This window comes from Ovis aries, chromosome 14, assembly GCF_016772045.2.
Source record: "Ovis aries strain OAR_USU_Benz2616 breed Rambouillet chromosome 14, ARS-UI_Ramb_v3.0, whole genome shotgun sequence".
In the NCBI taxonomy this organism is placed as follows: Eukaryota; Metazoa; Chordata; class Mammalia; order Artiodactyla; family Bovidae; genus Ovis; species Ovis aries.
In genome coordinates, this window is record NC_056067.1 from 8,201,702 (window position 1) to 8,216,955 (window position 15,254).

At 41.2% G+C, this 15,254-nt stretch overlaps 1 long non-coding RNA gene across 1 annotated transcript; it reads left to right on the forward strand.

Moving 5' to 3' along the window:
• Window positions 1–1,679: 1,679 nt before the first annotated feature.
• Window positions 1,680–10,909, forward strand: LOC132657725 (uncharacterized). The gene is made up of 2 exons (XR_009596273.1): window positions 1,680–1,771; window positions 3,041–10,909. It is a non-coding gene; the product is annotated as an uncharacterized LOC132657725 (long non-coding RNA).
• The last annotated feature ends 4,345 nt before the right edge of the window (window positions 10,910–15,254 follow it).

A 15,254-nucleotide genomic window follows, 5' to 3' on the forward strand; every position in this document is an offset into this window, starting at 1 on the left:
TAGGTTGAGGTTGGACGGTGGAACGACTGGTGGTTGGCTAATACTTCTTCCTCTCACAAGAGTACAACGTAGTCTTTCATAGATAAACAGTGAAATTCACATTTCCTACTCTTGCTGGTAAGAATTTCTACTTTTCTTTTTTTTTAAAGCTAACAATCATTTCTGTCTTCCTATGCGCCAGGAATTCTGCTGAGCAATTTAATCAACCAAGTCAGTCCTTACAATAGCACTATGATGCACACACTTTATTAACATCTCCATGTTTAGGTAGGAAATCAGGCTTAGAAAGTTAATCTGCTCAAAGTCATACAGCTAGTATGTAGTAAAACTGAGGTTTTATTTTTTTTTTAATTGTGGTAAAATATATATAACATGTGAATTAACCATTTTAACCACTTTTAAGTACACAATTCAGTGGCATATAAAGGACATTTACAACACTGTGTGACTATCACCACTCTTCATTCCCAGAATTTTTTCACTATCCCAAGAGTTGAGCTTTTTAAGTTGAATTTGTGCAGTGTCTTTTTTTTTTTTTTTTCTTTTGGTCTGTGTCATTTGGCATGTGCAAACTTAAGTTTCCTGACCAGGGATGGAACTCACACCCCCTCCACTGGAAGCATGGGGTCTTAACCCTAATACCACCAGGAACATCTTCATCTTCTAATTTGTGAATGAAGCCTATTATGAAGCACTTAGAGTATACATTCTTTGAGCATTCAAACCTCAGGTATGCCTTTGATGAGCTGTGAGATCTTGGGGGAAGTTACTTGGTTTTTTTAGTGCCTCAGTACCTTCCTCTGTAAATGGAGAGTATGATAATTAATGGTGCCTGTCTTATAGAGTGGTTATCATATTAAGTGATTTAGCTTATATTCAGTTCAGTTCAGTTCAGTTCAGTTCAGTCGCTCAGTCGTGTCCGACTCTTTGCAACCCCATGAATCACAGCACGCCGGCCTCCCTGTCCATCACCAACTCCCGGAGTTCACTCAAACTCACGTCCATTGAGTCGGTGATGCCATCCAGCCATCTCATCCTCTGTCGTCCGCTTTTCCTCCTGCCCCCAGTCCCTCCCAGCATCAGAGTCTTTTCCATTGAGTCAACTCTTCGCATGAGGTGGCCAAAGTACTGGAGTTTCAGCTTTAGCATTAGTCCTTCCAAAGAAATCCCAGGGCTGATCTCCTTCAGAATGGACTGGCTGGATCTCCTTGCAGTTTATATTAAGTACTTAGAATTCACCTGGAGATATTAGGCACACAATAAGCATTAGATGTTATTACTCCCTATTGCTAATTACAGGGTGCTGTGGTCCTGACGGAAGGAAAGCTGGCACATCAGAGCATTAGGAAAGATGCTGTGATGTGGAGAGGGCTTTGGACCACATGGATTTTATTCAAGTTCACTTCTTTTAGCTGGGCTTGAGGTGATACATCACTTCCTTGAATCAAGTTGATGGGATTCCAGGACGGTCTGGGTAGTCCAGTGGTTGAGATTCTGTGTTTCCAATGCACGAGGTGTGGGTTTGATCTCTGGTCAGGGAAGAAGGATACCACATGCTGTGTGATGAGGCCAGATGAAGACAAAAATAAAAAAGAGTGGGGTGGGGAGGGGGTTGATGGGGTTTCATTAGATCTTTAAAATCTCTCTAATGTTGAAAGGCAACATGATCTCTCTCATCACTAGGTAGCTGGGTGGCCCAAGCAGGCAACTGCTAACACATACGTGTGTCTCTGTCTCCAGAGCTGGATACCTGGCAGATGGAGAGCTTAAGGTGAGTTGCAGGACGGAAGCTGTGCAGGCAGCATCCTCAAAGCCGTCTCTTCCTCTGGACCCCAGGCCAGAAACAAAGAGCTCATAACTCCTGCTGCCTCCCGCCTCCTTCCATACTGTCAAGGAATAATTTTAGAAAATATTAACATCTCAAACAAATGCACAGCAAGCATGTCCCAAAGTTTTATTTAACTCATTAATGAGAGAACCAGCAGGATGGCAGAGCTGGCTTCAGAGAGGATATGAAAACTGATATGTAAAAATACAGTGCTCTTAAAATAATAGAAGGATGCTAGAATTTAGTTGCTAAGTAAGATATAAAACTGTAAGACTGGTTAATATATATAAGGACAATATATCCATACTGTTTGGGTCTATATTCTCTGCTAGCCAGAAATCATTTGCATCTCTACCACATAAAAATAATCTGTACTCTAAGTTTTTTCCAAGTTACTATCTACCCTTGCAGAGCTGGGTCTCTGGTCAATATACAAATTCACATTTCCTTGGAGACTCAGATGGTCCTTTGAGGGCTTTTAGACAATGCTCTAGCCTGATAATAAAAAGACTTTTGCCTTATTTCCAAGTTTTGGGTGGTTCTTTTGGGGCTTCCCTGGTGGTGCAGAGGTTAAAGTGTCTGCCTGCAATGTGGGAGACCTGGGTTCGATCCCTGGGTCAGGAAGATCCCCTGGAGAAGGAAATAGCAACCCACTCCAGTATTCTTGCCTGGAGAATCCCATGAATGGAGGAGCTTGGTGGGCTACAGTCAATGGGTCGCAAAGAGTCGGACACGACTGAGTGACTTCACTTTCACTTTGGTAACAATAACCATGGAAGGGATTGATGAGCAATTAGAAATCCTTCCCCACCAAGACTTAGATAAGGTCTCAGGTGCTGTTCCAGCAGTGTGCTTCCTGTGGCTATGACCAGTTGATGGAAACTCGTGCAAGGGAGAAACTGATTTGTCATCCAGACTTTGATGACAATGGTGGCTTGATTTATAATTTCCAAACAGCTTTGCCCGCAGCTGGCAGGGGCTATTCCAATGACTCAGTCAGAGCTCTGGCTTAGCCGCGAGGAAAGACCTAAAGAAGCATCATCTCTCATTGAGAGAAGGCAAGAGGCCAAAGGAAGTGGGTGGTCAAAGATGATTTTTTTCCATTCTAGATGAATGTTTCCTTATCCTTGCTAAAGTCAGTATTTCATAGACAAGCTACATGGCTTCAGAGCCATTTATCTCATGTGAATGGTATGTTTTGATTTTTCCTAGTGTAAAGAGTTGTGTGTCAACTCTGAATATCCACTGGAAGACTGATGCTGAAGCTCCAATACTTCGGCCACCTGATGCAAAGAGCCAACTCATTGGAAAAGACCCTGATGCTGGGAAAGATTGAGGGCAGGAGGAGAAGGGGGCAACAGAAGATGAGATGGTTGGATGGCATCTCTGACTCAATGGACTTGAATTTGAGCAAACTCCAGGAGATAGTGAAGGACAAGGAAGGACAGGGTCCCTGCGGTCCACAGGGTTACAAAGAATTGGACACAACTTATCCACTGAATAACAACAAATGTAGAGAGCTAAGTGTTAATGAGTGAGGAGCTTGGAAGGAGATGGGAGATTTGTTATTAGTTGCATTGGGTGCTGCTAATGATGTTACAGAGTTTATGGTTCATCCATCCAGTAAATGGACCTGTTATAATCATGAGAAATGGGAAGATTAGGCCTTCAAAAAGAGGCAGTCATCCTTCATTCATTCCAAGGCATACTCTGGCACCCACTATAAGCCAAGGTTTATTGAAGTCCATTGGAACTCAGGAAGTCTCTTCTGTAGAAAGACCATGAGATGCTACCGTATAACAAGTTCCCTTTGTGAGCTACGCCAAGACCTATGTGCCTCTGCCAGTAAAGGCAAGGCTATCTGCAGCAAGAGGGAAGACTTAAGTAGTGTGTCAGTGTCCTTTGTTGAAATATTCTTTCCTATACTTACACAGTGTTTAAATTGTCAACAAAATCTCCCGCTTGAAATTTACCCCTGATGTTTATATTTCTATCCAAAATTGGGGAGAAGGCGGTTCATCAATGTTTCAAATAAGGTAAGAGAACACTAATTCACTGTTATCATAGGACTGTCATTTCTGTCCTGAGTGAAATGAAGAGAAGGGACAGGAAACCTTCTCCCTTGGGACAGCTGTGAATGGTCAGTTGAAGAAAAGTACAAGGAGGCAGAGGCTGGGAACTGAGCAGACGATATCCAGCCTCGTGAGTTTTACACAGTAAAGGCAAAGTGGAAGACTGTACCCCTCTCTGTGTCTTTGGTGTTCTGTGACCTCTGCTTCAGTGTTCATTAAGGGTGAAATTCCTGGACTTCCCTGGTGGTCCAGTGGCTAAGAATCTACCTCCCAGTGCAGGCCGACACAGGTTCGATCCTTGGTGTAGGAAGATTCCCACATGCTGAGGGGCAGCTAAGCCCAAGCACTACAACTACTGAGACCCTATGTCCTATAGACCATGCTCTGAAACAAGAGAAGCCACTCCAGTGAGAAGCCTGTGCATGGCAACTAGTGAGAAGCCCCTGCTCTCCACAACCAGAGAAAAGCCTGCACACAACAGTGAAGACCCAGGGCAGCCAAAAAGTAAAGAAATAAGAAAAAATGGGTGAAATTCCTACTTCGTTGAGAGATAGGAGACAACCCTACTTCAGTAGACCATGAAGCAACCAGACTGGGTGAGAAGCTATGGGAGGGAGGCATAGGTCTAAAGCAAAGAAGATCGCCCCTGCCCAACCAGAACTCACTGTGTAGGAGACAGGAGTATACCAGGACTATTCACAGCCTGTGGAGGGCCAACGTCCACAAGGGCATTGAGACTATAGAGTGTCAACGAGAGAAACATCGTAAGATTGAAGGGAAGAAGATAAATTATACCACGCATTTACTAATCCAAGTGTTGGGTAGTTAGAACAGGAAACAGGAGTCCAAAATGGCGGTGGCTAAAAGACAAGGAAGGGAAAAGCCCGTGAGAATAGAAAAAAGGAAGGTCAAAGGAAGGTCCGAGGACCTGAGTGAGGACCTCTGGTAGAACTAACAGCACTCCTGGCTAGCCCAGTTTGCATAGGGAAGGCCCAGGGGGAGGAAAAGACATAAAAAGAGGAGCCACAGAGCACGCCCTCTCTCTCTCTCCCCCGCATGCTGGCGCGCTACCCTACTCTCTTCTCTTCCCATCTTTGGGTCGGCATGCCCTCATGCCTCGAGGATGGATTCCCTTGCTATTTTCTAAATAAAATAGAGCTGTAACACCGATTTGTCTAAGAGCTATAACACGGGCTGTCCAAGACCCGAGAGCTGCGACACCCTGAGGGCTTTAATGTCCGTCACTCCAAATCTCTGTTGTGATGAGACAGAACCGAGCAGCATATGCTCGCCTGACACAAGGAAAGTTGGCATGGCTGAATCAGTTTGATCTGGGTACAGGCTAGGTGGCAGAGGCCCACGATGTGAGGGCCTCTCTGGCCAAAGCTGAGTGGGTGGATGGAAATTGTTGGGCAGGGGCTGTGGCTGATTTTACAAGTTAAGTGATTTTATATCACTTAACTTGCTGAACATCATATAACAGGCCTCACTAAAAACTGGCACATGCCTTAAGGCTGCTTCTTTCATATCTTCTCAGAAAAGCCCTGTTAATCAGGGCCCTGAATGGCTGCAGGCCTTCTGCATCCAGTCATAGCCAGTTACCTGGCTAGGGTCTCCCCCAGGCTAGGCTTCAGGGTGCGTGCTAGTTCCTAGAGTGCCTTTTGCAAATTAGTACGCAATTTTACTAATTGTCCACTAGACAGACACAGTTGAAGGATGTGTCAACTACAAATTGGCACTTACCAAGAGCTTTGCCAACAACTGAACAACAAAGGCATTTGCCATCTGCCATGGAGATTGAACCCCATCTGCTCTAGCTGTTGACCTTCATCACCCCCTGAGGGAGCTCAGGGTGGAGTGAGGCCCTCTGTGCTCCCGGCAATCTGGTGGGACAGGTCTTCAGATACTTGGATGTTTTTAGGAACAAATGTTATGATCTCAATCCTAGCATCTCCTCATATCTAGAGAAGCACTAAATCCCTTCATGGTGACATCAGATCCTCATGACTAACAGAAACCCTTTTGTAAAATGAGCGCTTCATGGTCCTGAACTCCCCCTTCCCCAAAACCTTATCTATTGACTTTCCCCCGCTGCCACTTTGGAGCGGTCTCTCAGAGCTATCTGAGATACTGCCTCCCAGGCTGCAGTCCTCATTTTGCCCCAAATGAATTTAAATCTCAAGTTGTACTTCTTTTTTAGTTGACAGACGTACGGCTTGGTAAAGGGAGTGAAGGCTGGATTTCAGGCCCCTCTTACTGCCTTAGCAGGGTGTGTTGTGAAATGTACAACGTGTGTAACTGTGCATGTCAGGCTTGCTGAGCTTTCTAATCTCCAAGGACAGTTTCTATCAACCTTCCTTAAAAGGCACCCTGCGAGGACAGAATTAGCACCACATCCAAGGGGAAGAGCAAGTAGCATTTAGAGAAGAAAAGGTAGGGATCCAGCTTCAGTTCCACTTTCCTGGTGAAGTCTTCTGTTCCAGGGCCATCAGAAATGATTTTGGATTCTCAACAGCAAATCATTAGGTACTGAAAAACCAGACAGACTGACAGGATGCCCAGAAGGCAGGGCAAGTATGAGGTTTCAAAATCCAAATTAACCATTGGGAGTGGTTATCACCACTTGTCTTGTGATCCCCACCATCTCAGAGGAGGAGAAGGAGGCCTGGAAAGCATTTCCAGTAGAAGATGATGAAGACACTGGGATGGGAAGACAAGATAATGAGAGAGCAGGGGCTGGAGCTGGTGGGAGGGAATGGGATAAACATACGGAGGAAGGGGCTGAACAAAAAGAGAAGAGAGAGGAAGCAGGGGGTATGGAGGTGGGTTATAGAGCAGAGGGATGAAGGATTTTAGCTGAATAATGATAGGGCCCACATGGGGTCTCGATAAGATGGCTCCTTATGTCAACCTCGCAAACAAAGAATAAATCACAGTGATCTGTGAGGCTGCCCAAGCTGCCCAAGCTGCCCAAATGGCATCCTGTTATCTCACTGGTGCCTGTCGTTTCAGAGCTGCTACACGACCAGATTCCAGAACTCCGGCTACATGACCATCCCTTCAGAGATTTTTTCATTGGTGGGGTATAAGAAGGACTCCGTCAGAAAGGGAGAACGCTGGTTCTCCTTAAGAGCCAGTCACCCTCTCTTTTCCCTCTAATAAATTTCCTCTTCTTGCCTGACTGCCCAGCTCACTCTCTGTTTCTCTGCATTCACCTGACAGATAATGTTTTATCTTCTTCAGGCTGAAGTCAGTACAATCCAAGATGCTGAAGGTGCTGAAGGTGCTGAAGTGGTTATGGAGGACCTCTCTGAGGAGGTGATATTTAGGCTGAGAGCAAAGGTTGAGAGGAATTCGTAATCATTTCTAGTAGCGCTTTAAAAAATTGAGCATTGGACTTTCCTGGTGGTACAGTGGATAAGAATCTGCCTGCCAATGCAGGGGACACGGATGAGTTAGATCCTTGGTCTAGGAAGTTTCCACATGCTGCAGAGCAACTAATCCTGTGAGTCACAACTGCTAAACCCCCTGGCCGGAGTCTGCGAGCCACAGCTACTGAGCCCACGTGCTGCAGCTACTGAAGGCCGGGCTGCTAGAGCTCTGCAGCAAGAGAAGCCGTGGTAGTGAGAAGCCCATGCACCGCAACGAGAAAGCCTGCTCACAGTGACAAAGACACAGAGCAACCAAACATAGGTCAGTTACAAAAAATTATTACTTCATGTACAAGAAACACACACACACACACGCACATTAAGCATGCGGCTCAATGCGTTTTGAGAGATGAATAGAGTTCTATTCCCATGCTGTATCCCATGCTGGTGGGAGCAGAGATCAGGTTCACTTTTCTCCATATAGTCATCCAGTCGTTCCAGAACCATTTGGTGAACAGACTTTATCTTCCCCACTGAATGGCTGTCACACTTTGTAAAACATTTACTGATCGTATAGATTTCTGGCTTCTTCTATTTCTATATTATACTCTATCTCATTGACCTATGTGTCTATCTTATGCCAATACCATATGGTTTTTATTTTTTTTTAGCTTTTTTTCTTTTATTTTTGGCCTCCTTTTAAAACCTTTACCATATTCTATTTCGGTTCCATTAGTGGTTACTCAAAATATTTCACATGTACACTTAAGGCTCTATTTTAAAAGCTATTATCTACATGGGGCTTCCTAGATGGTGCTAGTGGTAAAGAATCCGACTGCCAATGCAGGAGACGTAAGAGACGTGGGTTCTATCCCTGGGTTGGGGAGATCCATTGGAGGAGGGCATGGCAACCCACTCTAGTATTCTTGCTCCCTGAATTGGAAAATCCCATGGACAGAGGAGCCTGGTAGGATACAGTCCATAGGGTTGCAAAGAGTTGGCCACAACTGAAGCGAATTAGCATGCAGCACACAGTATCTACATAAATTTGTATTTCTATTCTCTTCTTGAATAAGATGAGGACAATTGAAATTTCTTCAAAATGCTCCTTTCCCATCTTGGCTGATTTTTTTTCAGGTATTATTTCTTAAACCAAATAGACTACTTACAATCAATTCCTAAATAATTACACAACTTATAATCAATTAATATTTAGATTCTCTGGTCAATTTTTGCTGATTTCTGTCCTTACTAATTCTTCTTACATGACACAACCTTTGTCTTTGTTTTTCTAGTTTCATTTTTTAATAATTTTTTCAAGGAGGGTCTGTGAAAAATAATAGCTCTTGATTTCTGGGTTTGTGAAAGTGAATTTCAATCCAGAATTCTATGCTCAAATGAGCTATCATCACAAGTGATTCCATTCTATTTTTTTAATTTTTATTTGTTTTTAGCCACACGGTATATGGATTTTTAGTTCCCTGACAGGGGATTGAACCCATGTTCCCTGAATTGGAAATGCAGAGTTTTAACCACTGGACCATCAGGGAAGCCCCACGAGTAATTCCATTTCTAAGCATGAGTTCAAGGTCAAAATTCCAGAGTATTTATTTTATATAGAGCCTCACACGAGTCATCCAGGGTTTTTTTTTTTTTTTTTAAGATAATTTTTTAGAAGTTTCAAGTTCACAGCAAAGTTGAGTGGAGAGTACAAAGATCTGTCATATGCTCACTGTCCCCACACATGCATAAGCTCCCCCACTGTCCATGTCCCCCACTACGGTGGTACATTTGTTATAAGTGATGAACCTACATTAAGCCATCATAATCACCCAAAGTACAAAATTTACCGCGGCTTCTCTCTTGATGTCCTATGCTCTGCGGGTTTGGATAAATGTATAATGACATGTAGCCACCATTGTCATATCATACAGAAAATTTCTCAGCCCTAAAAATCCTCTGTACTCTGCCTATTCATCCATCCTTCCGCCCTACCTTCAGCAACCACTGATCTTTCTCCTGTCTCCGTGGTTTTGCCTTTTCCAGAAAGTCCTATAGTTGGAATCATACAGCATGTAGCCTTTTCAGATTGGCTTCTTTCACAAAGTAATATACATCCAAGTTTCCTCATGTCTTTTCATGGCTGGATAGCTCATTTTTCCTTAGCACTGAATAATATTCCATTGTCTGAGGTACCAGTTTATTTATCCCTGCACTTACTTGAAGGACATCTTGGTTACTTCCAAGTTTGGTGGGTAAATTATGAATAAAGCTGCTGTAAACATCCATGTGCAGGTTTTTGTGTGGACATATTTTCAACTCCCTTGGATAAATACCAAGGACAATGATTGCAGGATCAGATGGTAAGAATGTGTTTTAGTTTTGTAAGAAACTGCCAAACTGTCTTCCAAAGCGGTTGTCCCATTTTGCATTCCCAGGCCACACGGTTTTGACTTCTCCTTGTCACTGGGGCTCAGTTCTCCTGGTGGCCACGGGAACACTGTCTTTTGTTTTTAGGTTTGGCTCTGTGTTTTTAAACTTGGGGCATAGTCTGCATCTGTTTAGTCCTCCATTTTGAGCAGACTTGTTTACATTCTGGAAAAGCATTACCCAGCAGAGGACAAAGCGAGCGCACAAACCCTACTGGTGTGAGAAGTGTGGCGAGAAGGCCATCTGACTGATCGTATCGTCATAAGAGAGTTAGATAGTAAGGTAAGATTGCAAAGGCAGTTTCAAGTCACACAGGGCCAGGGTAAGGAGTTTTGAATTTATTCTTAGTGTGATAGAGAACCACAGAAACATTTTAAGCTGAGAAAGTGACATGATCGATTTCTAGATTTAAAAAGTAATTTGGCACTTATTGCTGGCTTTCTCATTCTCTTTACTTATCCAGCTTCTAAGCGCTCCTGATTTTACTTTCATATACATATGTCTGTTTCCACAGCCTCCAAAGCATTTACATTTTGAGAATGCCTTCCAAAATACAAAGACTTTCCAACATTAGTCTGCAAAAAAGAAGAAATCATGTTAAAGCATTGGATTAACCCTGGGTTATACATTGCATGACTCAAAGGAAGCAAAATGTAATTTACATTAGATTTAGCCAAATCTTGGCAAATTAAAAGTATATCAAGTAATTATTTAATAAACGAAGTGCAGGAAACAGAGTGAGATGGAGTAGGGAAAATATAGATTAGAGGAGACTTGAAAGAAACATCAGTGAGTGGCTATGCAGAGAACTGATGTGGATCTTGATTTAAACAAACTATAAAAATGCATTTGTTAGATAGTTGAGAAATTTAATACTAATTTGATATTTTATGATATTAAGAAATTGTTACTTTATGTGTGATAGTTGTTTCAAAAATAGTTGTTTTAAAAGACCTTATCTTTTAGATGTATATGCTAAAATATTTTCATATTTTAGCCATTTCATAGGGGAAATGGTATGACATTTAGTATTTTGTTCAAAATTATACAGAGTGGGGTAGTGGATGAAAGTACAAATGTAACAATGGCTGTAGGTAGAAAGCTGAAGCTGGAAAATGGAAAATTTTCCATAAATAGAAAATTTATGATACTATTCTGTCTACTTTTATATAGATTTGAAATTCCACAATAAAAATCTTTGAAAGAAACTGAAATTTGCCATTTTTAAACATTCAATAAGAAATATGAATGAAATCAATACAAACTTTCCAGATAAAAATATCTGTGATCCTTCTCCTTTCCAATCATTCTTTTCTTGGCTTTATGTATTATTTATCATCTATTTATCTGTCTACCTATCATTTATTTGTTTGCTTGCCAACCTATCCTTACTTTGTCAATAACAATTGTTCTAATATCTGACTCAGAGTTGCTGTCTTAATTTGGATTGCCCCAGAAGGAGACCCTAATGAAGGTTCAGGTGCAAGCAATTTATTTTGGAAGTGCAGGAAATATGCAAACAACATGGATAAATCCCAAAACATTAGGATGAACAAAAGAACCTAGGTACAAAAAGTATATATAAGATTCCTTTTATATAAAATGTTAAAACAGGCAAAACTTACATAATATGGCAGAAACATATCAGCAGTTGCCTAAGACAGGAGGTCAGGAACTGACCACAGGGAGGCAGGAGGGACTTTCTAGGGTGGATGGAAACAGTCTACATCTTCGTTGCAGTGATGGCTTTGCCAAAAGTGAATACTTGTGTCAAGAGTCATCAAACCATAGACTTAAAATGGGTGGATCTTATCACATGTACATTATATTCCAATGCTGACTTAAAAAAAAAAATCCCTTTACCAGTAGACAGAGTGTCAAAGTAAAAGGGATGTATAAAATGACCCAACCTCCGAAAATAATTACTTTTAAAACCTTCAGCTTGAAGCCAGTTTCTTCCTTGGCCCCTTTTTCAGGGAAGCTCAGTGTAAAAAGAGCTTTCAGGACTTTCTCCCCACCTTCATTTTCTTCTTAAGGAGGAAAGTATTCTCCATCAAGGAAATGAGTTGAGTTTATAGTCAATTTTTTATATTCAGAGTTGATTTAATATGAGTTAGAATTTTTGGAACAAGACAGTACTACTAATTCTAAAACTTTAAAGTATTAAAACACATAAGCCTCCAACATGCATAATTCACATTCATGAGACAGCTTTTCTTAGCTTCATAATTATTACTTCCTCCTACCTTTGGAATCGTTGGCATCTATTTCATGCATTTCTTGTTTTTTTGTAATCACTTCATCTGGGCAAAGTAAGCTCCAGGAGACCTCAGGCATTTCTTAGTTTTGCTCTTCTGCTCCCAGGTATAAACACTTGGAAGCATACCATTTTTGATCTGAAAATTCCTAACTGCCAATCCAGGGGGCTGGAGGGTGTGTTGAAACCCTTCGCCGCCACCCAGCTGTCTCTGCCTCAACATGAGGACAGCCGGTTCCAGCCTCACTTTCTTTTATACCAGAGAGCCTTCTGACCCAGTAGTTTCCCATTGATTCTTGCTGGAGGCTCTGGGGCTTCTGCCACTATTGTTACAGAGGATAGGAGTCACTCAGAATTGCACATTTGGTACTATGGATTATAATGTCTAAAAATCCAGTCGACAACTTTCCCAGAATCAAGGGCATAGGGGCCACAGGCTGTTGAACAGTGTTATCGCTCGCTGAAATCAGCTACAGTGTTACCACCATCCTGTGTAATACCTGGCTAGCCAGCAACCTAACATTCTGGGATTATTTGTATCCCTTACAACTTCTCTCCAGAAATATCTGCACTGTAGTTTATCCCACAGAGCTGATTTCTCCTGGGTAATTCAGAGAAACATGTTTTTTTCCCCCTTCCAAACCTTGTTATCCAATGTACAGGTATAGGGGCACCCACAGGGATTTAAAAAAAAAAAAGGATTCCCAACTCTTCTAACTGTTGGTGGGAATGTAAACTGGTATAATCACTAAGGAGAACAGTATGGAGGTGCCTTAAAAAACCAAAACTAGAGTTACCATAGGATCCCGCAATTCTACTCCTGAGCATATATCCAGAAAAGACAAAACCTCTAACTTGGAAAGATAAATGCACCCCAGTGCATGTATGGTAGCACTGTTTACAATGGCCAAGACATAGGAGCAACCTAAACGTCCATCAACAGATGAACAGATAAAAAAAGATGTTACCTGCACACAGTGGAATACTACTCAGTCATAGCAGTCGTGTGCAGCAACATGGACGAGCCTGGAGATGATCATACTAAGCGAAGTCAGACAAAGACAAATATCATATGATATCACGTACAGGTGGAATCTAAAAAAAGGGATACAAATGAACTTAGTTACACAACATAAATAGACCTACAGACATAGAAAAATAATTTGCAGTTAACAAAAGGGAAAGGGTATAGGGAAGGATAAATTAGGAGTTTGGGATTAACAGACACACATTACTGTATATAAAATAGATAAACAGCAAAAGTCTACTGTATGGCACAGGGAACTGTATGCAATATCTTATGATAACCTATAATAGAACAGAATATACAAAAGAACATATATATAAAATATATATAAGTGAATCACTTTGCTGTACACTTGAAACTGATGAAACACGGTAAATCAACCACATTTCAAATAAAAAGTTTCCTAAACTCACTAGTAGCCAGGAAATGTAGATGAGAGAAACAAGATGCCATACCTCATACACATAAGACTGGCAAATGTTTCAAAGTCAATATCTGTTACGCATGGCTGTGTAACAAACCACTCCCGTTAAGATTCTTAGAATCTCTCTTACATAACAAAGAAGATCTAGGAGACAAACCTTCAGATCTGACATCCCCAAATCAGAAAATGATCGTATAGCTGCATCCTTGAATTTGATGATTTACTTCAATATTTATTCTAAGACCAAATTTTATTGAAAACTCTCCAGATTTAATCTTCACATTTTCTTACTTTGAGGGCCTTTTGCTTGGCTAGAAAGATTACTCCAGGCTCTCACATTTTCTCTAAATTCTGCTACAAAACTAAACAGTTCCTTCTGTAGCTCATCTATCTGGCTTCTTAAAACCACATTGTACACTGGTGGTGGATTCATGTCAATGTATGGCAAAACCAATACAATATTGTAAAGTAATTAGCCTCCAATGAATAAATAAATTAATTAAAAAAAAACACATTGACCTGTTTTATCATAGGCATCAAGAAGAAGCCATCTGCCACCTTTAACTTTTTACCTGGGAATGTCCCCAACCAGATGTTACCCGATGTAGTGGGCCTGTAGTTAATTTCTGGGAAGAACCTTGCATCTTCTGCTTGACAGAGAGAGTAGAATCTGGCACCAGGATTAAATCAGAAGGGAGAAGTACATCCTAAACTAAGATTTTCATAATTCTAATCTCCTGGAGAAAACTTGGAAATTCTCCATTACTCTTGAGCACTGAACACCCGAAGACTTTGAGTTTGTGAATATATGCCTGCAGATAGATTTATCTTGCAAAACAGTAAAGTATGCAGAATATTTGAGGAGCCAATATTTATTAAACAAATTTCACAGGAGAGTCACTGAAAACATTATGTGCAGTTAGGTAAATAGAAAAACAGTTTTTAAAAGTCTATTATCTTTTAATTACCTACGTAAACAAACAAACAAACAAACAAAAGCCTACTTGAGGAATTTGGCTTGGAACGAGACAAAGAAGAGTAAGGCATAGTTGACGTTCCTGGTGGTCCAGTGATTAAGACTCTGCCTTCCAATGCAGGGGGTGCAGGTTCTATCTCTGGTCAGGGTGCTAAGATCCCACAGGCCTCGAGGCCAAAAAACCCGATCGTGAAACAGAAACAATGTTGTACAAATTCAATAAAGACTTTAAAAGTGAGGCATAACTCTTGCTTTCAAATTAGGTAATATTTCATAGAATGTGACCTAAACAAATATGTGACGACATACAGTTACATTCCAAGTGATCACTCATGGTTGCTTTTCTAATTGTTTTTATTACCATAGAGAGTCACACATGAAATCTTTCTTAATACAGGATTACTGATGTTGAGAATATCCTATTTAAAAAATAAATCATTTGTGTTGAAAACAGATTTTTAGTGTGAATTTAATGGAATGTGAAGTCAAGTGGGCCTTAGGAAGCATCACTGTGAACAAAGCTAGTGGAGGTGATGGAATTCCCGTTGGGCTATTTCAAATCCTAAAAGATGATGTTGTGAAAGTGCTGCATTTAATATGCCAGCAAATTTGGAAAACTCAGCAATGGTCACAGGACTGGAAAATGTCAGTTTTCATTCCACTCCCAAAGAAAGGCAATGCCAAAGAATGTTAAAACTACTGCACCATTGCACTCATCTCACACGCTAGTAAAGTAATGCTCAAAATTCTTCAAGCCAGGCTTCAGCAATACGTAAACTGTGAACTTCCAGATGTTCAAGCTGGTTTTAGAAAAGGCAGAGAAACCAGAGATCAAATTGCCAACATCTGCTAGATCATCGAAAAAACAG